The sequence below is a fragment of the Balaenoptera physalus genome, assembly GCF_965194825.1.
Source record: "Balaenoptera physalus genome assembly, chromosome: 18".
Classification (NCBI taxonomy): Eukaryota; Metazoa; Chordata; class Mammalia; order Artiodactyla; family Balaenopteridae; genus Balaenoptera; species Balaenoptera physalus.
Window position 1 is genome coordinate 37,322,054 of NC_138899.1, and position 22,163 is coordinate 37,344,216.

General features: G+C 33.9%; 1 long non-coding RNA gene across 1 annotated transcript in view; it reads left to right on the plus strand.

Moving 5' to 3' along the window:
- Positions 1 to 1,271: 1,271 nt before the first annotated feature.
- Positions 1,272 to 22,163, plus strand: part of LOC309647513 — a 52,656-nt gene continuing 31,764 nt past the window's right edge. Inside the window, exon 1 of the long non-coding RNA XR_014256102.1 lies at positions 1,272 to 1,439. This is a non-coding gene — a long non-coding RNA (uncharacterized lncRNA). The remainder of the gene's footprint in view (positions 1,440 to 22,163) is intronic.

Here is a 22,163-nt window from a genome sequence, read left to right on the forward strand (position 1 = left end):
GTCCTGAGGTTGGCTCTCCCACCTCAGAGGCACAGACCTGATGCCTGGCTGAAGCACCAAGAGTCTGTCCTCCATACGCCTCAGAATAAAAGGGAGAAAAAATAGAAAGAAAGAGAATAAAATAAAGTAAAATAAAATAAAATTGTTAAAATAAATAATAATTATTAAGAAAAAAAAGTTTTTTAAGTAGAAAAAAAAAAAAACAAAACAGATGGACAGAACCCTAGGACAAATGGTGAAAGCAAAGGTATACAGACAAAATCTCACACAGAAGCATACACATACACACTCACAAAAAGAGGAAAAGTGGAAAAAATAATATATCTTGCTCCTAAAGTCCACCTCCTCAATTTGGGATGATTCATTGTCTATTCAGGTATTCCACAGTTACAGGGTACATCAGGTTGATTGTGGAGCTTAAATCCGTTGCTTCTGAGGCTGCTGGGAGAGATTTCCCTTTCTCTTCTTTGTTCGCACAGCTCTGCGAGTTCAGCTTTGGATTTGGACCCGCCTCTGAGAGTAGGTCACCTGAGGGCGTCTGTTATTTGCTCAGACAGGACAGGGTTAAAGGCGCAGCTGATTCGAGGGTTCTGGCTCACTCAGGCTGGCAGGAGGGAGGGGTACGGATGTGGGGCGAGCCTGCAGCGGCAGAAGCCGGCGGGACGTTGCAGCAACCTGAGGTGCGCAATGCGTTCTCCCGGGGAAGCTGTCCCTGGATCACGGGACCCTGGAGGTGGCGGGCTTCACAGGCTCCTGGGAGGGGAGGTGTGGAGATTAACCTGTGCTCACACACAGGCTTCTTGGTGGCTGCAGCAGCAGCCTTAGCATCTCATGCCCGTCTCTGGGGTCCGCGCTGATAGCCGCAGCTCGTGCCCATCTCTGGAGCTCCTTTAAGCAGTGCTCTTAATCCCCTCTCCTCCCGCACCAGGAAACAAAAAAGTAAGAAAAAGTATCTTGTCTGTTCGGCAGCTCCAGACTTTTCCCGGACTCTCTCCCAGCTAGCTGTGGTGCACTAACCCCTTCAGGCTGTGTTCATGCCACCAACCCCAGTCCTCTCCCTGTGATCCAACCGAAGCCTGAGCCTCAGCTCCCAGCCCCCGCCCACCCCAGCAGGTGAGCTGACAAGTGTCTCGGGCTGGTGAGTGCTGGTCGGGACCGACTCTCTGTGCGGGAATCTCTCTGATCTGCCCTCCGCACCCCTGTTGCTGCGCTCTCCTCCGTGGCTCTGAAGCTTCCCCCCTCTGCCACCCGCAGTCTCTGCCCGTGAAGGGGCTTCCTAGTGTGTGGAAACCTTTCCTCCTTCACAGCCCGCTCCCACTGGTGCAGGTCCCGTCCCTATTCTTTGTCTCTGTTTTTTCTTTTTCCTTTTGCCCTACCCAGGTACGTGGGGAGTTTCTTGCCTTTTGGGAGGTCTGAGGTCTTCTGCCAGCATTCAGTATGTGTTTATAGGAGCAGTTCCACTTGTAGATGTATTTCTGATGTATCCGTGGGGAGGAAGGTGATCTCTGCGTTTTACTCTTCCGCCATCTTTCTTGGGTTTATTTTTGTAGGTCCTTTTCTTCTCTTGTGTTTCCCACTTAGAGAAATTCCTTTAGTGTTTATTGTAGAGCTGGTTTGGTGGTGCTGAACTCTCTTAGCTTTTGTTTGTCTATAAAGCTTTTGATTTTTTCCATCGAATCTGAATGAGATCCTTGCCGGGTAGAGTAATCTTGGTTGTAGGTTCTTCCCTTCATCACTTTAAATATATCATGCCGCTACCTTCTGGCTTTTAGAGTCTCTATGAGAAAACAGCTGTTAACCTTATGGGAGTTCCCTTTTACGTTATTTGTCATTTTTCCCTTGTTGCTTTAATAATTTTTCTTTGTCTTTAATTTTTGCCAATTTGATTACTGTGTGTCTCGGCATGTTTCTCCTGGGTTTATCCTGCCTGGGACTCTCTGCACTTCCTGGACTTGTGTGGCTATTTCCTTTCCCATGTTAGGGAAGTTTTCAACTATAATCTCCTCAAATATTTTCTTGGGTCCTTTTTCTCTCTTTTCTCCTTCTGGGCCCACTATAATGTGAATGTTGGTGTGTTTAATTTTGTCCCAGAGGTCTCAAAGGCTGTCTTCATTTCTTTCATTCTTTTTTCTTTATTCTGTTCCACAGCAGTGAATTTACCATTCTCTCTTCCAGGTCACTTATATGTTCTTCTGCCTCAGTTATTCTGCTATTGAATCCTTCTAGTGTATCTTTCATTTCAGTTATTTTTTTGTTCATCTCTGTTTGTTTGTTCTTTAATTCTTCCAGGTGTTTGTTCTTTAATTCTTGCAGGTCTTTGTTAACAATTTCTTGCATCTTCTTGATCTTTGTCTCCATTCTTTTTCCAAGGTCTTGTATCATCTTCACTATCATTATTCTGAATTATTTTTCTGGAAGTTTGCCTATATCCCCTTCATTTAGTTGTTTTTCTGGGTTTTTTCTTGTTCCTTCATCTGGTACATAGTCGTCTGCCTTTTCATTTTATCTACCTCTCTGTGAATGTGGTTTTTCATTCCACAAGCTGCAGGATTATAGTTCTTCTTGCTTCTGCTGTCTGCCCTCTGGTGGATGAGGCTATGTAAGAGACCTGTGCAAGCTTCCTGATGGGAAGGACTGGTGGTGGGTAGAGCTGGGTGTTGCTCTGGTGGGCAGAGCTCAGTAAAACTTTAATCCACTTGTCTGCCGATGGGTGTGGCTGACTTCCCTTCTTGTTGGTTTTTTGGTTTGAGGTGACCCAGCACTAGAGACTACAGGCTCTTTGGTGGGACTAATGGCAGACTCCAGGAGGGCTCATTCCTGGAGTACTTCCCAGAATTTCTGCTGCCAGTGTCCTTGTCCATGTGGTGAGCCACAGCCACCCCCCACCTCTGCAGGAGACCCTCCAACACTACCAGTTAGGTCTGGTTCAATCTCCTATGGGGTCATTGCTCCTCCCCCCTCTGTCCTGATGCACACACTACTTTGTGTGTGTCCTGCAAGAGTGGAGTCTGTTTCCCCCAGTCCTGTCAAAATCCTGCAATCAAATCCCACTAGCCTTCAAAGTCTGTTTCTCTGGGAATTCCTCCTCCTGTTGCCGGACTCCCAGGTTGGGAAGCCTGACATGGGGCACAGAACCTTCACTCCAGTAGGTGTACTTCGTTGGTATAACTGTTCTGCACTTTGTGAGTCACCCACCCAGATATTAAGGGATTTGATTTTATTGTGATTGTGCCCCTCCTACCATCTCATTGTGGCCTCTCCTTTGTCTTTGGATGTGGGTTATCTTTTTTGGTGAGTTCCAATGTCTTCCTGTCAATGATTGTTCAGCAGCTATTTGTGATTCTGGTGCTCTTGCAAGAGGGAGTGAACGCACGTCCTTCTATGCTGCCAACTTGAAATGAGGTCGATGGTATTTTAAGATCACTTTTAATGTTGTGGTAAAAATGGTTTTGGAGGTGGAGCAATATAAGATAATTGTCAGAACTAAGGGAATGGAGATAAACATATGAAAACATAATGATTATAAATATATTTTAGATGCATAATGACTGTGTCATGCTGTTGGATCAGATACAAGAAGGTGAGGTAAATGAAATAAGTAATCAAGAATAATTTCTGTATTTCTGAATTAAAAATAATTTAAAGTCTTTGTACATGACCTGGACATTTAATGTAATGGAGAAGATTGGGTTGTGACTTGAGGATGCAAATTTATGGAAGAAACAAAGAGTTCCTATTTGGATATGTCAAATTTGGATATTAAATAATTACATCTATTAAATAATTACTTAGGGAAAAATAACAATATTTTAAATGCATAAAAATCTAAAATCTGTGATAGGCCTCAACATTTTATTGTCAATCTTAAAGGCTCTAATGAGATTAAAATTTTGAACTTGATTATAAAACTGTTTCGATGAAAGTCCTGTTTGACCTTGAGAATGAAGTAACACAGAAGGCTAAGATCTTTTTAAATTCATATCTAATTGTGATACTGAAAAAGGAACTAGTATGTATTTTAGAATGAAGATGTATATGTATGGGGATTTAAATTTAGTAAGTGAAAAACAAAGATAAAATTTAAATATTTTAAAATAAAATTTCAGTTTTCCTAATTTAAAGAAAAAGTGTAATGATAGAAGAAAACCCATGCTACATCCTGAAAAAAAGTAGATCAACTAGAAAAAAGAGGTGTCTCAGAAGGATATTAACAAGAGGTGTCTACTGAGGTGGGATTGTTAGTGATTCATAATTATTAGTGATTCAGAAGTCAAGAAACAAACATATTTTAACAAACACAAAATAATACCTAACACAAGGAGACACAAAATGCAGTGTATGTAAATGTATACACACACACATACTTTGGTTCTGAAGGTGATAAGAGAAAGATGTTATTTGGAAGGAAATGTGGACTCAAAATAAATTTCATTTCAATTTGTTTATTATTAACATTAAAAGAAATTAGACAATTTATGATGATAATGATGATATAAGTGAGCTAATAACAATGGAATATAGTATACAATGTGTATATAAAATATATTTGATTAAACTCTGAAAGAAAATCATTCTTTTTTCCAAGTTAAATTGTGGTTAACACTGCATATCTTTTTTTTTTTTTTTTTTTTTTTAAAGGAGAGATGGGAGCGGCAATGTGAGACATCCCTGTATGGGAGCTTGATCCCAGGGCTGGGTCTGCAATTTTAAAGCTTCTCTTTTTTTTTTTTTTTTTTAAGGAAGGTTTTACTTTATTTATTTATTTATTTATTTTTGGCTGTGTTGGGTCTTCATTTCTGTGTGAAGGCTTTCTCCAGTTGTGGCAAGCAGGGGTCACTCTTCATTGAGGTGTGCGGGCCTCTCACCATTGCGGCCTCTCTTGTTGTGGAACACAGGCTCCAGACGCACAGGCTCAGTAATTGTGGCTCACGGGCCCAGTTGCTCCACGGTATGTGGGATCCTACCAGACCAGGGCTCAAACCCGTGTCCCCTGCATTGGCAGGCAGACTCTCAACCACTGCGCCACCAGGGAAGCCCAACACTGCATATCTTAATCTAGTTCAGATGACACAGAAATTGCTAAAATCTCATTTCTGCCTAAAATACTAAAAGATTGATAAAATACTTTTTATTTAAGGTATTCAATATATAATTTTTAGCTTAAACTTTTTATATATAAGAAATTAACACAGAAAACTGAAGTCTATCCTAATAAACTGGCACTGAAGTTCTTAAGTTCAAGGAAAATAGACCAAGAAACACAACACAAGCTTAACACAACAAAATCTCCAGTTGTTTTTTTAAAACATGGGATTTCCAAATATCTCATCCAACAACCATCATCTATACTGAAATATGAGCACAAATTTAAAGACAGAGATGGTAGAGTTGATTTTTAAAATGACCCAGCAATATCATGTCCACAAGAAATTCTTTTCATATCTAATGATATAGACTGGTTGAAATTAGAAGAATGGAAAATATATATTATGTAAAATATAATCAAAAGAAAGAAGAGGGTGGATATATTAATATCAGATAAAGTAGACTTCAGAATAAAGAAAATTTCCAGGGAAAGAGAGGAGAACAAATTACAATAAACAGTTCAGTCTTCAAGAAGACATAACAAACCTAAAATTGTATGCATCAAACAAAAGAATATGTAATGGAAAACTGATAGATTTTACAGGACAAATCCAAAATTATATGTGCAGACTTCAACACCCATCAGTCAGAAATTGCCAGAACAACTAGCTAGAAATCAGCAAGGTACATAATAACTCATCAACACAATCAATCAACCAATATGAACTGACATTTATAGAACACTGTAGCCAACAACAGCAGAATATACATTTCTTTTTTGTGCCCATGGAACATATATGAAATATACCCTATCCTAATACATAAAACAAGCCTTGAAAATTTTAAGAAATTGAATCATACATAGTATATTATCTGATCATGATATATTCAAACTGGAAATAAATAACAGAAAGGCAAAAGGAAAAGTTCTAAACACGTGCAGAAGAAATGTTTAGTGAATATGAAGAGAACAATTAGATTACGTAAAATAAAATACAGGAAGAAGTAATACAAAATATAAAGGAACAATACCAAAAAAGAACAGAGAAACAGTGAGCTGTGAGATAGTTAAGCTGAATAGTTTTTTAAAAAAATAAATAAATAAAACTCTAAACCCATAGATACAAAGAACTCACTAACACCCAAGCACAGGAAGCATGGAGTAACAGAGCATATTATAATCAAATTTTTAAACCAGCTGTAAACAGGTAATACTAAAACAGATGTTGAATAAACAAATTTTACATGCAGAGGAAAAAGGCAAGTATCACTAGTAGGAACACAGGTGACCTAATCACATTGAACAGTTTCCCCCTGACATCCTCCAGTACTTTTCTAATACCTGACCCCAGTGCTTAAAAACTCTCTTGCCTTTTGTTTCAGTGAAGTTGAGTTCAACCTCTCTCCTCTACTGAAATAGTCTTGAATAAGTCTCACTTGACTGTGCAGGCAGTGCAATTTTTCTTTGACATTACAAAAATGTTTTTAAAGCACAGGAATAACAAGCAAAATGTCAGTTTGGATGTTCACTATAAAGGTATAAAAATGATATTAATGAGGTTAGTCTTGGCTAGCAGTTTTAATTTTCAAATAACTTTATTGAGGTATAATTCACATTCTGCAAAATACATCTTTTTAAAGTATAGAAGTCAGTTATTGTAGTCACAGAGTTGTCCAAACATTTATATCTAATATCAGGATATTTTCATTACCCTAAAAGGAGACATCATACTCATCAGCAGTTACTCCCAATTTTCCTATCATCCCAGTCACAGGCATTCAAGAATCTATGGATTTGTATATTCTGGATATTTCGTATAAATGGAAGAATACCATACGTGGTGTTTTGTGATGGGCTTCTTTCACTTACTATAATACTCCTGCAATATTCAGATACAAGTCATTCTTATTCTATTCTCATAGCGGAATGTCACAAACTTTTTTTAATTTAGTTTTTTGGCCGAGTCGGGTCTTAGTTGCGGCATGCTGGATTTTTCGTTGTGCATGCAGGCTTTTTGTTGTGGCGTGCGGGTTTTCCCTCTCTAGCTGTGGCGTGTGGGCTCCATGGTGCGTGGGTTCTGTAGTTGTGTTGTGTGGGCTCTGTAGTTTGCAGCATACAGGCTCTCTCGTTGAGGTGTGTGAGCTCAGTAGTTGTGGCACGTGGGCTTAGTTGCCCTGTGGCATGTGGGATCTTAGTTCCCTGACAAGGGATAGAACCCACGTCCCCTGCATTGGAAGGTGGATTCTTTACCACTGGACCAACAGGGAAGTCCCTGGAATGTCACAGACTTTTAAAGTTGTGTTTTAAATAGAACAGGAGAAATCAAAGCTTACCATCTAAGAGACAGAAGGAAAAAGTTACTGTAGGACATGAGGGATATAACTAAATCAATTTAGAAGAAAAAAGGGGAATTCAGCTTCTCCCTATATGCTTTCTACCTGTAAATCCTTAACAACCATATATTTAATTAATTAGACTGAACTAATATTTATTCTCTAATGAATAAATAAGCAGGTAGCGAGAAATGATAATATATAGATAGCTCTGTATACATCACCAATGTCCAGTGAGCCCCACACTTAATGTGGTTCCCTCACACTTAAATACACCCGGACTTAAAATAATCAATGGTCTAAAAAATACAGAACAGCACAGTTTTGAAAAGTATGAGGAAAATCAATATTTAGCAGCTAAGATGTGTCTACTGTATTATAAGCTCCTATGAATATTTCTCCATCATCATCTTAATCAACATTTTGAATAGATTTAGACAAAGTGGAATGTTCTTTCATCTTCAGATAGTTTTCTGTGTGTAACAGGAATATCAAATTATTGCACAGTGTTGTTAGCAGAGTCATATGCCTCTCCTGGTAAATAGAAATGGGTCCTGTGAATCAGTAAGGCCAATTCATTAATTTCTAAAACTTTTCTAATCTTGTACTCTAATTATTTGATGTTTTCTTTTCTGTTGTCATATCCCAAGACATAGCTGGGAGTCTATTTTTAAAAATTCCATGTCTCCCTCATTCTCACCTAGTTTATTGCCAAAATTTGTCTTTCTGTATTATATTTTTTCCTTTAACAAAGCAACTATGTTTTTAAAAATATTAGCTTTCCGTCTGGATGTTACTTCTTGTTTTATCTATCACCTAGGTAACAAAACAAAGTTCAGTATTATTTGATAAGGATCAACAGAGAAGCTAATTTAACCGATAACACACACATGCTCACCTACCTTAAAGTGGCTTGTATTTCAGAGAAGCATATTCTCAATACAATTTTTTTTAAGTTTCACAATTCAGCTAATGGAGTAAACAACTTACTGAAGCATCAGCTTGAAAGCTGTAACATTTGGCATCAAATCTTAGAGCAGATTTTAACAGCAAAGGAGACAAATATGTTTCAGAGTTGCTGCTTCTATGATTTCTCATAACACAGCAGAAGTGAAAAGCAAATCCCACCACCTTGAAAAGCTCTTTGCCCTTGGCTGTATGACACTGTATTTTCTTTTCTGTCCTCTTCATGTTCCCTCTCTCTAGCTCTCTCCCATGTTTCTTAATAGCAATCAACGTGCTTCTTCCAGTCCTAGCCTGACTGTATTTCCTAGTCTACTTAATGACCCGGCTCATTTGTTCACTATGCTGCGGCATGACTAATCGCTCTTCCCAAAACCTTTTATTGAAAGGTTTTTTTTTTTTTTTTTTTTTTTTTTTTTTAATCTATCTAACACTCTATAGTGTTTCTTATATACTGGGAACTCTTCTAGGTTCCATATAATAATCCGTAATTCTCAGAGCAACTGTATGCAATATATACTATTATTATCCCTATTTTACAGATGGGAAAGTTAAACTCAGAATAGGTTAAGTAAATTTCCCAAGATCACCAATTAATGTGTGGTGAGATTTAGATTCAAATCTACATTGTTTGGATCTAGATTCTGCTTTTGACTATAATTCTATATTTATCACTAGGATAGGCATGTTCTTTCCTATTCTAAATCCTACATTCAATGTTGGAGACACTGCAGTTTTGATATTCTCCACACCTTCATTTGGGGGGATATCACCTTCATCTTGCTTTATCAGTGCTCCATCATGACTCATGATAAATGTTTCTCATCACTCAGACTTGTTCCACAGCTGACCGTAAATTTGAATATCCTATGTTTAAAACACACACTCTTATGCTCCATCATTTGCCTTACCTGTATTCACTACATTTATCCTTGACTTTACAGCAACTTCCATTCTTTCCTGTCTTCACTTACTTCATATTCTAGTTTATATTATCTGCTTCCGCAGCCTATTACTTCATTCAATCTCTTGCCAAGTGTAGCAAAATTTCCATGATATTTTTTACATCAACCATGTGGATAAATATTATCCCAACTCTTAGTTACCCCATTTGTATCTAGGTTGCTGGAAATCAGTGGAAAAAAATCAAATGGATTACAAAACAAATTCATGTTTACATTTGTATCCAGAGGTTGCATTCATGGCCTTGGGCCTAATATATTCAGTTTCTCACTGGATCACTCAAAGACATCTCAAAAGGAGGATATTTTAATTTTAGCTCAGCTTGTTCTATGAAATTAAATGGAGACATTTCATCTAATTGGAGGGTCTAACATGTGATCAAAAACCCAACCAATGTCCCTCTCATAAAATAAATCTAATTTCTTCTAATTATTGCCTGTTGTGCTTGATGTGAAAACTTAAAGCCTTGAACCATTTTGTAAAGAAAGGCCTGTGAGACCATGCATAATTTAATATACTGCCTATCTCTAAATCTCTTTTCCTCTTTCTCTTAATTACCCTACTCTACATACCCTGCTCTCTCAATTATCTAGCACAGCAACTCTTTCCTACCACAGAGCACGTGCTCTCTCCTCCTGAAGTATCCTTTCAAGCACACTCAACTACCATTGCTACATAGCATTGTTCATTTCTCAGTTTAAATATCTCCACAGTAGATATTTAATCTACTACCACCCTATAGCCATCACCATTTTTTTATATTTATACATCCTTGTGTTATCAATTTGTTGCTTATTTATTTATTTGTTTTCTGGTTTGTTTTCCTGGCAGAATACTATATTGTTAAAAGGAAAAATAAAATCAAGAGTAACTAATCTCTGATTTTAAATAATTATTCTCAGCATATTGTCTGGCAGAATAGACACTCAACACATAATTGAAAGAAACACATGAGTGAGACCAAACGACAACTTTAGGCACCCCCTTAGAAGCAAATGTCTAAGAGTGCCACTGTGTGCACCCTAAATCAGCTGCCACTTGTGCAAAAAAGGGAGGTCCAAAAACATAGTCACATCCAGGCTTGGAAAAGAACTTACCAATTATATTCTAGGAATTTGGCCCTATTTGCTCAATATTCTTTCTCTTTCAGTGAGTAAATATGGGAGTTAGAGGGCCTTACACCTTGTGCTACCAGTATTCTTATGTGCTAGCACTTTTACATGCTCAAATTTCTTCCTAAACAAGAGCTACATGTAGTCATTGTAATTCCTGTACCTAGAACAATAAGTCATTCACAAGGTCACTATACAGGTACTACTGAATAAATAGACTGGGTATCCTTAAAATTATATTTCTTCATCTTGCAGTATCCTCAAATCCTCCTCTGTCTGGCAAAATCCTACTTATGCAATAACATGGAGACCAAATGCTGTCCTTCTAGAAAAATCTTTAAAATCCAGAAAGATTTCAGTAATATATTCACATATATGTACAGACACATATGCACACCACATAAACGCCTAAGGGGATCATGCATTACATGAGGTGTTTGAAAAACATTTTGGTTATTTTCATTTTTCTTGTCTCCAGATTCCCAGGTTTTTGCCATAACTCCTATCCATAACATTCTTGTTTTCAAGTAATAAGACTTTTACAACTTGATAAATTAAATAATTGCTTTTTTTCCCCTTAAGTAGATTTTTCTTGAATGCCATTGCCCTCTATAATATTCTAACTCTCCTTGGAGTTTTATTTATCATTTAATGCTGGGTCTTATTAACAGATTTTTAGCATCTATTGATAGAAGCATATGATTCATTCCCTTAAATTTTAATATAGTAAATTGTTTTGATAATTTGTAATGGCAAAAGTTGTCTGTATTCTTAGGCTCTGTATTTTTGTTTTTTCACTGGATTTTTACTAAGATTTTGTTTAGAGTTTTTGCATCAATATTTATATTTGGTTCTTAGTTTGATTTTAATTATGCATATAAGGTTATGGTAGCACTGTGCTGCTCTAAGAAATTTTACTGATTTTATCTATTTCTTAGTCTTAAAATAATTTAATGGTATTTGTATTATAAGTTCTTTCAAGGTTATTTGTGAGCCATTTGGCCCTGATAAATTTTTATATGTATATCTCTAACCAGCTTTACAGCTTCCATTTTAATTAATATCTTCTAGTAATGCATTTGATACAATCCAATTTATGTAATTGTTTTTTTCTGGGAAACCATGCATTACTTGTGATGTAGATCACAGGTATTTGTGGCTGAGTACTTGGTAGATTTTTAACATCATATATTAATATGAATATATATACATACCTGAATATACATATACACATATTTGAAAGTGTAATTCTTAAGAGGTTAATGACTCTGTTATTCATTTCTTAAACTTTAAAAATGCATTTTATATCTATTAGACATTTCATATTCTTAGAAATTTATTTTAACTTAGAATCATAAATGTGGTCTCATCTTTTCTGCTTTTTTATAACTAGACATCAAATTTCTGTCATATACAACAAATTATTGCAAATTGAAACTGTCTTATACAGTATACCTATCAATTCAATGTCATGCTAAACTCAAAATCTATATTGTTCTAACATTATTATTGTCACTACTGCTTTTTTTAGTTATCTGACATCACTTTCCATGAAATATTTTAAAACACTTTTTTAAATAACTTTATGTATATATTATGTTAAATACATATAATTTTTGTATTTTTATTTATGGACAATCTGGCAGCCTCTGTATTTTAACAACACTATTTAATACATGTTTGATGTAATGATGGGTGATTTTAAAATATTTATTTTTTCCTGTTATATTTTTTAGACTATTTTAGTCATTTTTACTCTTCATCGTTTCTATTGTTGAAATAGATATTCCATTTTTCTTGTTTGTTACTTTGTAAAACTCTAATATAATTTCTCATTTCATTAATGATTACCTTTCTTTTCTGGTTACTTATAATTAGACACAAATTTCTCTACTATCTTTACACACAACATTTCCACTATTTTCTCCAGTAAGTTGCACTGGTTCTCCCACCAAGACACTGTAACCCAGCCCTCCACGCCCACTCTCAAATCTGACTTTGTATAGGACAGGCTATTAGGGAAACTAATCTTTCTCTCCTTCCCATCCTCCATATGTTTGTAGGCTTTTAGACTGTTGAGAAGAAATATATTTCTCACAGAAGTCTTAAGATTTTCTTTCACTGTCTTCCATGTTCCGGTTTTGAAAAAAAACAAAAACCAAGTCTGATAAATTGATTTGAAGTACAGGAGTCCCAGGAATCATATTTTTCTCAGTTTCTTTTGAATTGGAGATTTCTATTGTATATTCTTTGTTTGTATGTTTTTCAATCAGTCCCTTAGAATCTCAGTGAGACCTTCACCTTCAGATTTAAAACTATTTTCAGTTGAGATATTTTCTTCTAATTCTTATATAGTCATCTCCTCTCTTTTCTCTCTTTTTTTTTAAATTTCTGCTTTTGAAATTCTTGTTACTCATCTTTTCAAAAATCTTTTGTATCTATTGTCTAATTCTCCTATGCTTTCCCTCACAATTTACACCTTATTTTATTTTGGCTCTATGCTCTAACATATCTTCTTGATCTTCCTGGTCACTGATTAAGAACTCAAAGTGAATGCCATAGTTTCCTTCACTTTATGTATTGAATTAAAAAAAAGAAATTACGTGCTTTGATTCCACACACCAAAAAAAGTACTGTATTTAAATATTCTCAGTTTTGTTTTTTTCAGTTTTATTTTTATTTTTAATTTGTGTCCACTTCTGATAATTTGATCAATTCTTAATCTGTATGAGTGTAGACTGATTGTTATTTTTCTTTTTTCTCAGTTTCTCAGGGAATCAAGTTGTTGGATTATCTTATTACAATTCACAGAAAATGAAGTAGATTCTCCCACTTACGTCTTTGTACAGGGGCCAGTGTGAGACATTTAAAGATTCAGGAAGAATTCTATCTGCTCCCTGCTCTACCTGAACTCTTATCCTCAGAAGTAGGTAGGGTCTTCCTACTAATTTCAATGATACCCTGTTTTTTTCTAGTTCTACATGGATCAACAAAATGGCTTCTCTGGGTTGTAGAATATCTGTTGACAAATCTCATCTGCTTCTGTTACTTTCTGATCTCCTCCACAAGATCTCTAACACTGGGCTCAGTTCACAGGAGAGAAAGCACAGTAGCTTGTGTATGCTCAGATACCTACAGAGCCCAAAACTTCATTCTCACTCACCTCCCTTCCAGGTACAGTAGTAGTTTCACTCAGGAGATGTAGATAATTGGGAAAAGGGAGTGGATAAAACCAGCAGCTTCTAAAAATCACTTCCCTGAAACTTTACCCATCTCTACATTTTTATTTTCTTTTTTACATTATCACTTTCTTTAAAGTTTTTATTTAATTAGACTCAGTATATTGCAATTATTTACTTACATGTCTTACTATTAATTTGAATTTTGAGAGAGCAGTATCAACATACTCTCTGCTGTTATACTATGGTGCTTTGTACTCTCCTAAGCACCATGTATATGTATAAACATTTAAAATATTCTACCTCATATGTGCTTACACAAGACTTTATTGGCATTAGGGTAATGTTCACTTTAAAGTCCATATTTAATTATTAGAATACTGGTTGGTCTAACCAATGTAAACACCATATTCACAATTCAGAGAAAAAAATTATAGTTTGTCATTCATCAAAATATGCAAATAAATAATTGCATTACTTTTATATTGATGTATTTTTCTAAGTATAAATGAACAAGGCAATTTTAAATTATGTATTTTAATATTTCCCCAGTGATGAGAAACACTTTAAATGAGTCTCTAGAATTTTTTTCATTTTTCTGTTATTGGAAACTTCACACTCATTACTATTTACCATTTTATAAATACTTGTGCAAGATACTATTTTAATTATAAAAATGTGATTCTTTACATACTTAAATCGTTGTTAGAAATGACAATCAAACATGTGACTTTGCTAAACTTTTGGGACAATTGAAGTAATATCAATTTTTAATAATTGCTAGGCATATATAATGTATCATGGTAAAATCTCTATGGCACTCTTTAAATAATTATTTTTAAACTTGATAATAAATACAATATATAATAAATCTATTTTCTGTTCTGCAGAACAATGAAAAGTGTGCTATAAAAAAGATAGGTGATAGATGTGGTGTACAATTCACAGCAACATGGATGGACCTAAAGAGGACAAATATCATATTATATCTCTTATATTTGGAATCTAAAAAAAATAGATACAAATGAACTTATGTACAAAACAGAAATAGACCCACAGAATAGAAAACAAACTTATGGTTACCAAAGAGTATGGGAGAGGGAAAAATTAGGAATCTAGGATTAAAATATACACACTAGTATATATAAGATAGATAACCAAAAAAGACCTACTGTATAACATAGGGAACTATACTCAATATATGTAATAACCTATAAGGGAAAAGAATCTGAAAAAGAATATATATATGTATGTATTCTTTTATATGTATGTATAGCTGAACTACTTTGCTGTACATCTAAACTAACACAACATTGTAAATCAACTTTACTTCAATAAATATAGGTGCTTAAAATAATGAACATTTTAAATTAAAAAGCATTCATTACATAATGATTATTTTACTTTATGTATGTGATTTTTATGTGATTCTAATATCACATAATGATTTTCATGTGATTCCAATGATTTTCATGTGATTCTGGTAATAGTAAACAATAAGATAACTAAATCATTTTTACAGATTGTAATGTTGGTTTTTCAATAACTACAATAAAACTAAAATATATAATCACATGCATACTATTATAATTTGTCTTGAGTTACCTCTAATTTTTTCGAGCTTTACTGAGATATAATTGACACAAAACATTGTGTAAGTTGAAGGTGTACAGTGTATTTATCTAATATGCATATGTATTACAAATGTACCACCATGTTATACATTAGATCCCCAGAATTTATCACATAGTTTGGAACTTTGTACCCTTTGACCAACATCTCCCCATTCCCACACTCCCCAGCCCTGGTAATCAGCATTCTATTCTCTGTTTCTATGAGTTCAGCTCTTTTGGATTCTGCATATATGTGATATCACATAGTATTTGCATTTCTTTCTGACTTATTTCATTTAGCAAACTGCCCTTAAGGTCTTTCCATATTTTCTTTTGTGAATAATGCTGCAATGAATATGGAAGTGCAGCTATCTCTTGAGGATACTATTTACATTTTCTTTGGGTATATACCCAGAAGAGGGATTGCTGAATCATATGTTATTTCTTGTTTTAATTTTTGAGGAAACTGCATATTGTTTTCCATAGTGCCTCCACCAATTTACATTTCCACCAACAGTGCATAAAGGATCACATTTCTCACATCCTCATCAACTCTTATTATCTCTTGTATTTTTGATAATAGCCAATTTAATAGTTGTGATGTGATATCTTATTTGCATTTTCCTGATATTTAGTGATATTGAACATCTTTTCATGTACTCGTCCATTCGTATATCTTCATTGAAAAAATGTCTCTTCAGATCCTATGTCCATTTTATTCTATTTTTTTCTACTGAGTTGTATGAGTTATTTATATATTTTGAATATTAACTCCTTGTCAGATATATGACTTGCAAATATTTTCTCTTGTTCTGTAGACTGCCTTTGTAGTTTGTTGATAAGAAGTTTCTTTTTCTGTGCAGAATTTTTTTTAGCTTGATTAGTCCAACTTATTTATTTTTGCTTTTGTTGTTTGTGATTTTGATATCATACCCAGAAAACTGCTCTCCAGACCAATGTCAGGAACTTCTTCCCTATATTCTCTCCTAGGAGATTTATGGTTTCAGGTATTATATTTAGGTCTTTAATTGAATTCAACTTCATTTTTTGTGAGTGGTGTTAGATAGGAGTCCAACTCATTATTCTACATGTGGTTATCCAGTTTTCCCAACACCTTTTATGTAAATATCTATTCCCCATTGAGTATTCTTGGCTTCCTTGTCAAATATTTATTGACTGTATATGTGGGGATTTATTTCTGGGCTCTAATTCTGTTTCATTGGTCTATATGTCTATATTTATGCCAGCACCACACTTTTTTGATTACCATAGCTGCATAGTGTAGTTTAAAATTAGGAAGTGTGATGCTTCTAGCATCTCCTTTTAATGTCCTTTGACAGTTATATCTGACACTCTCTCTGTCTTTCCCCCCCACCCCCCAGTCATACAGCTCATTATTCTGTACTCACTGCAATCCATCCAAACTCATTCTTTTTCTACAATGGTGTGCTAGAACTTCTCGTGTGGAATCCTGGACTTCCACATAGGCTCTCTCTCATCTGCGGGTAATTGTCTAAGGCAGAGTTCTCCTCGGGCTCCTGAACCATGACCAAGATGGGCTGGAGCCAGTTCATGGGCCACTTGGGGTGGGGGGCAGAGTCAGGACCTAGGTTTGTCTGTCTATTACCTGACTCATAGGTGGTTGGGACTCATGCTGGGTCTCTTGGTATATGGTGCTTGATCCCTCAGTTCCCTCAAAGGCACTTTGTCTGTGGTTGGATGATGAATTTCTGTTGTTGAGGAGGTGAGCAAAAACAAACGATGTCTTATGCTGCCATGATGCTGATGTCACTCAAAATAGCACTAATTTTGATGTTCTTTTTATATACTTTATTGGATTTTAATATCAAAAGTTTACAGAAAAAAACAAAATCTTACTTTTTACAAAGGAATTGTAGAATGTCAAAATTTTCATAAGAAATTATAGTACATTAAAATTGAATAACGTATAAGTACATGTATATGAAAAATATTTTGCATGATATCTTAGAATGCCTAGCTGTCTTGAACAATTATTTTTTATTCATATTTATTGTATAAAGCATTACTAATTCTAAAGTCTACTTTGTTGGAATATATTTAAAATATGCTTCCCCTATCAAGTAAATAATTGACTTATAGGTCCCCTCTTCAAAATGACTTTATAATCTCCAGCATTAAATATGTCAAGAGAAATATTTTGATTTTGAAATGGTCATTTTAAATTTCCTATATTTGTATCTTAGTCATGGTGTAACATGGTGCATCAATTAATTTATGTAAAAAACATGGTTATGGATATGGGCCAATATATAATTTGATATTAAACTTTGGAAAAGGTGGTGAATACCAAATACATAATTATTGCATGAATATAAGCAACCACTGCAGTACTTAGTCTTTATTCTTTTGCTTTAACCACCTGAATGGAAATATCTTCCTATATTAGTTGACTAAACTGCCCTTAAAAATGTTTTCACATGTATTTGCTATCAGATAAATTCAAGAGAATTTTAAAATTTGTACTACAAATTTTATTTGATGCAGGATTCAATATCTAACGCATTAGTTATACTAATGTTTTTTTAATGTTTATATAGCATGAAAACTGTATTTAACTTAACTGATTCAGTACCATGCAATTTCAATAGAAGTTTATGTCTTATTCTTTTAAGTTCATATATGATTGCCCATTCTCTGCCTGTCTCTCTTGCTCTCTCCTTCATACACACACACACACACACACACACACACACACACACAGAAACTGTAGAAAGTGTGATGAACATATTTAAAGGGGTTTTGAGACATTATTCCTGAGGATTCAACTTATCCTTCAACCTGCTCAATAAGGAAATAAAGAAACATTATTTGAAACCATTATTTGGGGCAAGAGTGGCTTTCCTTAATGGCACGTTACAAAATTATAGGGCTTTTAGGAAGAGCTAAAATAGTCCCAAAGCCAATAATGGTCTACCTGATTGTGGTTCAAAGTTTTTGTGTAATACTCTATAAAATACAGAATGTTTTATGTCCTGTCTACTCCATTTATTCATTTCCAGTTTTACAAAGAGAATTATAATTGGATAAAATGATCTAATGGTTTATGCAGGAGGATAAATGTCCAAGAATATTTGAAAATGTTTAAAAAAAATAGTGAGAGATGGATTATTTTATGGTGTAGCAGAAGATTTATAAAACCTCATTGTTAAAAAATTAACATGGTTTTGTATAGTGAAGACAAATAAAACAGTGGACCAAATCAAAATATCTAGCTATAGGTCATAGTGTATACTGGATTTTAGATGAGAACATTTAGTTATTTCTATTCAGAAGAAAATAAATTATATTTATATAATGAGCCAACCACATAGAAGAAAGTAAACTAGCACTTTCCATTTATACTGTAAATTAAATGAAATCTCATGCATATTAAAAAATGTTAAAAAGGCTAAAACAAATACTACAAGAAATTGTTAGTTACTAACAGATAATATAGTAACTTAGAATATGTGGGTGGAGAAGGAATAGAGAGAGATGCAGTGTATAAAACTTTTGCCATATATTTAGAATAATAACCATGCATCAAGACTAACTGGTATCCTGAATAGTAGTAAGAGAATTCATGTGCTCAAGGATTATAATGTAAAATTATGACAAAATGTTCAATGACAGAATTGAAAACAATAGTTGAAAAAGTGTCAGCAAAGATAAGAGGTGGTATCTCTGGCTAGTTACAGAAGAGAAATTTTGCAAACTCCCCTGATCATCTGTAATGTCTCTCCTCCCATTATCTCTAATTTCTCCAAATATTACTTGTTTTGTTGTTGACTTTGTTTTTGTAGTTTTTATTTAAACATTAATGAATTCATGGCTAATGAAATAGTCTGTTTATTTTCCCTTATTTTATTCATTTTACTTCAATAAAGAAAAACCAAACATACACAGATATACAAGTAATAGAATAATGAATTCATATGACAATTTCAACAGGTGCCAAATCATAGGCAGTATTTTTTTCTCTATACTCTCATCCACTGCCCATACTGAAGAATATTTGAGGTAAAACCCAGATCTGTTTATTACCTCTATACATATTTTGCACTTTTCTTTAAAAAGATAAATTGTTCCTTAACAATCTTATCCATAATATTATCATACAACATAATTAATAATCACTTAATGTTATTAGACGTTAGTTTTCAAATTCTCAACTGTTTCATATATCCCTGTTCCCCTATACTATCTTCCAAATGTCTTTCCTCTTTTTGTGAGGAAATTTCCCTATGGAAAAATATCAAGTGGTTTTATATTTATTCAATTGGATTCCCAAAAAGAGATGAGAGTAGGATTAGGGTCAAGGAGAAGTCAGAATAAATATGTCAAGTCATATGGCTAAAAATTATCCAAATTCAATGAAAAATATAAATACACATTTCTCCAAGAAGTTCAACACACCATAAATAGCATAAACTATGCTAATACAGATACAATCCTTTGAGTTTAAAATAAATAAGTAAATAACCCAAAATTTAAAAAGTAATGGTGAAATAAAGGTATTTCACCTGTAACGAGGCTGAGATAATTCAACTGCAGCAGAACTGTACTATAAAAATGATGTTCTTTTAGCAGAAGAACAATATTACAACATGAAAACATGGATTTAACAAAGGAGTTTGGAGTGTAAGTGATTTTTCTGTGATCACTTATTTCCAGAAATGTTTTTTCCTAGATTCTTTAGAATTTTCTACATAGATTATCAAGTCATTTGTAAAAATAGACAGTCTTATTTTTTGGCTCAATCTGTATACCTTCTCTCCTTTCTTGTCTTATTTCAACAACTAGGACTTCTTAGCACAACGTTGAAAAAGACTGCTGAGAAAGGATAAAATTGTTTTATTCGCAATTTGGTGGGAAAGTGTTTCACTTCTCACCATTAGTATGATATTAGTTGTAGGCTTTCTTTTGAAGATATTCTTTTTTTTTTCAACTTTATTGAGGTAATATTCAACAAACAAAATTATAAGATATTTAAAGTGTATAATGTGATGATTTGATATAGTATACACTGGAAAGGATTTCCTACATCAAGTTAAGTTATCCATCACCTCACATATTTACTTGTGTGTGTGTGTATGAGAACACAAGTTCTGCTCTCTTAAAAGATTTCAATTATACAATGTAGTATTATCAGTTATAGTCATCATGTTATACATTAGGCCCTCAGACCTTAGTCACTTCATAATGGAAAGTTTGTACCCTTTACCAGCTTCTCCCTATTCCCGCCACCCCCGATCCTTGGTAACTACCTTTCTCCTCTCTGTTTCCATGTGTTCAACATTTTTAAAAAGTTTTTAAATTCCACATATAAGTGATACCATGCAGTATTTGTCTTTCTCTGTCTGGCTTTATTTCACTTAGCATAATGTCCTCCAGTTTCATCCATGCTGTCACAAATGACAAGATTTCCTTCTTTTTATGGCTGAATAAATATAGATGTAGATACAGATATAGATATATCTTATATTTTCTTTATCTAGTCATCTATCTATGTACACTAACTTATTTCAAATCTTGGCTATCATGAGTTATACTGCTATGATTATGTTCTTTATCAAATTTAGTATATTCCAGTTTGGTAGAAGTTTTTGTCATGAATTAGTATTGGTTTTCCTCAGTTGCTTATTCTGTATCAATTGATATAGATACATGATTTTTCTTCTTTCACCTGTTTATGTGGTGGAGTATATTGATTGACTCTTGAAAATACCTTAAAAATTTAAAGAACTGTAATTGTATAAAACATATTCTCAGGATAAGTGGAATTAAACTAGAAATCAAAAAAAAAAGATATGTGTAATATTCCCACATAATTTGAGAGTAAACAACATGTTTCTAAATAATACATGGATCAAAGAAGAATCTTGAGGAAATATTAAAAAATGGAACTGAATGAAAACGAAAATACAACTTATGAAAATCTGTGGGATATATCAAAAGAAGTGCTTATTGGGAAACTTATTGTACCAAATTCTTATTTTAGAAATTAACAAAGAGCTAAAATCAATAATTTAAAATAAATGTTAAAAAATAAAATAATTTAATCTTAAAGCTATCAGGATAAAGGAAATAACAAAAATTATTGTGTAAGTCAATTGACTTAAAAATCCAAAAATTGATGAAAAATGTCCTGGAACTAATAAAAGATTATAAAAAGGCCCAAGGATAAAGGATAATATACAAAACCCATTTCTTTCCTAAATAATAGCAAGGTACAATTAGAATATGAAATTTTAAAAAATATCATTTGTTACAGCACCAACCAATAAATGAAATACTTAGATATAAATCTAGTAAAATATGTATAGGATCTATATGTGGAAAACTAAAAACTGTGATAAAAAATTAGATATCCAAATAATTTTAGTGATATTTTGTGTTCATGGTCTGGAAGATTCAATAGTGTTGAAATCTCAATTCTTCCCCACTTGATCTATGATTCAGTGCATTCCCAGTCTGAATCTTAGCAAGATTTATGGTGGATTTCTACAAATGAATTTTAAGGTTTATATGAAAAGTCAAACTATCCAGAATAGCCAAAAAAATACTGAAGGAAGAGAACCAAATGAATGCCTTACACCTGATTTCAAGGCTGACTGTAAAGCTACATTAAGCAAGACAGTGTGGTATTGACAAAAGAACAGACAAAGATCAATGGAACAGAATAGAGATCCAAGAAATAGAACCAAACAAAAGAGATAACTGATCTTTAATTATGGAGCATATCCCTTTTATGGGAGAAAGGTAATCTTTTCAACAAATTGTGTTAGAAAAAATTAGACATTTATAAGCAAAAAAAATGAAGCACAACCTAAAATTTACACCTTTCACAAAAAATAAACTAAGTGGATATAGATCTAAATCTAGTATGTAAA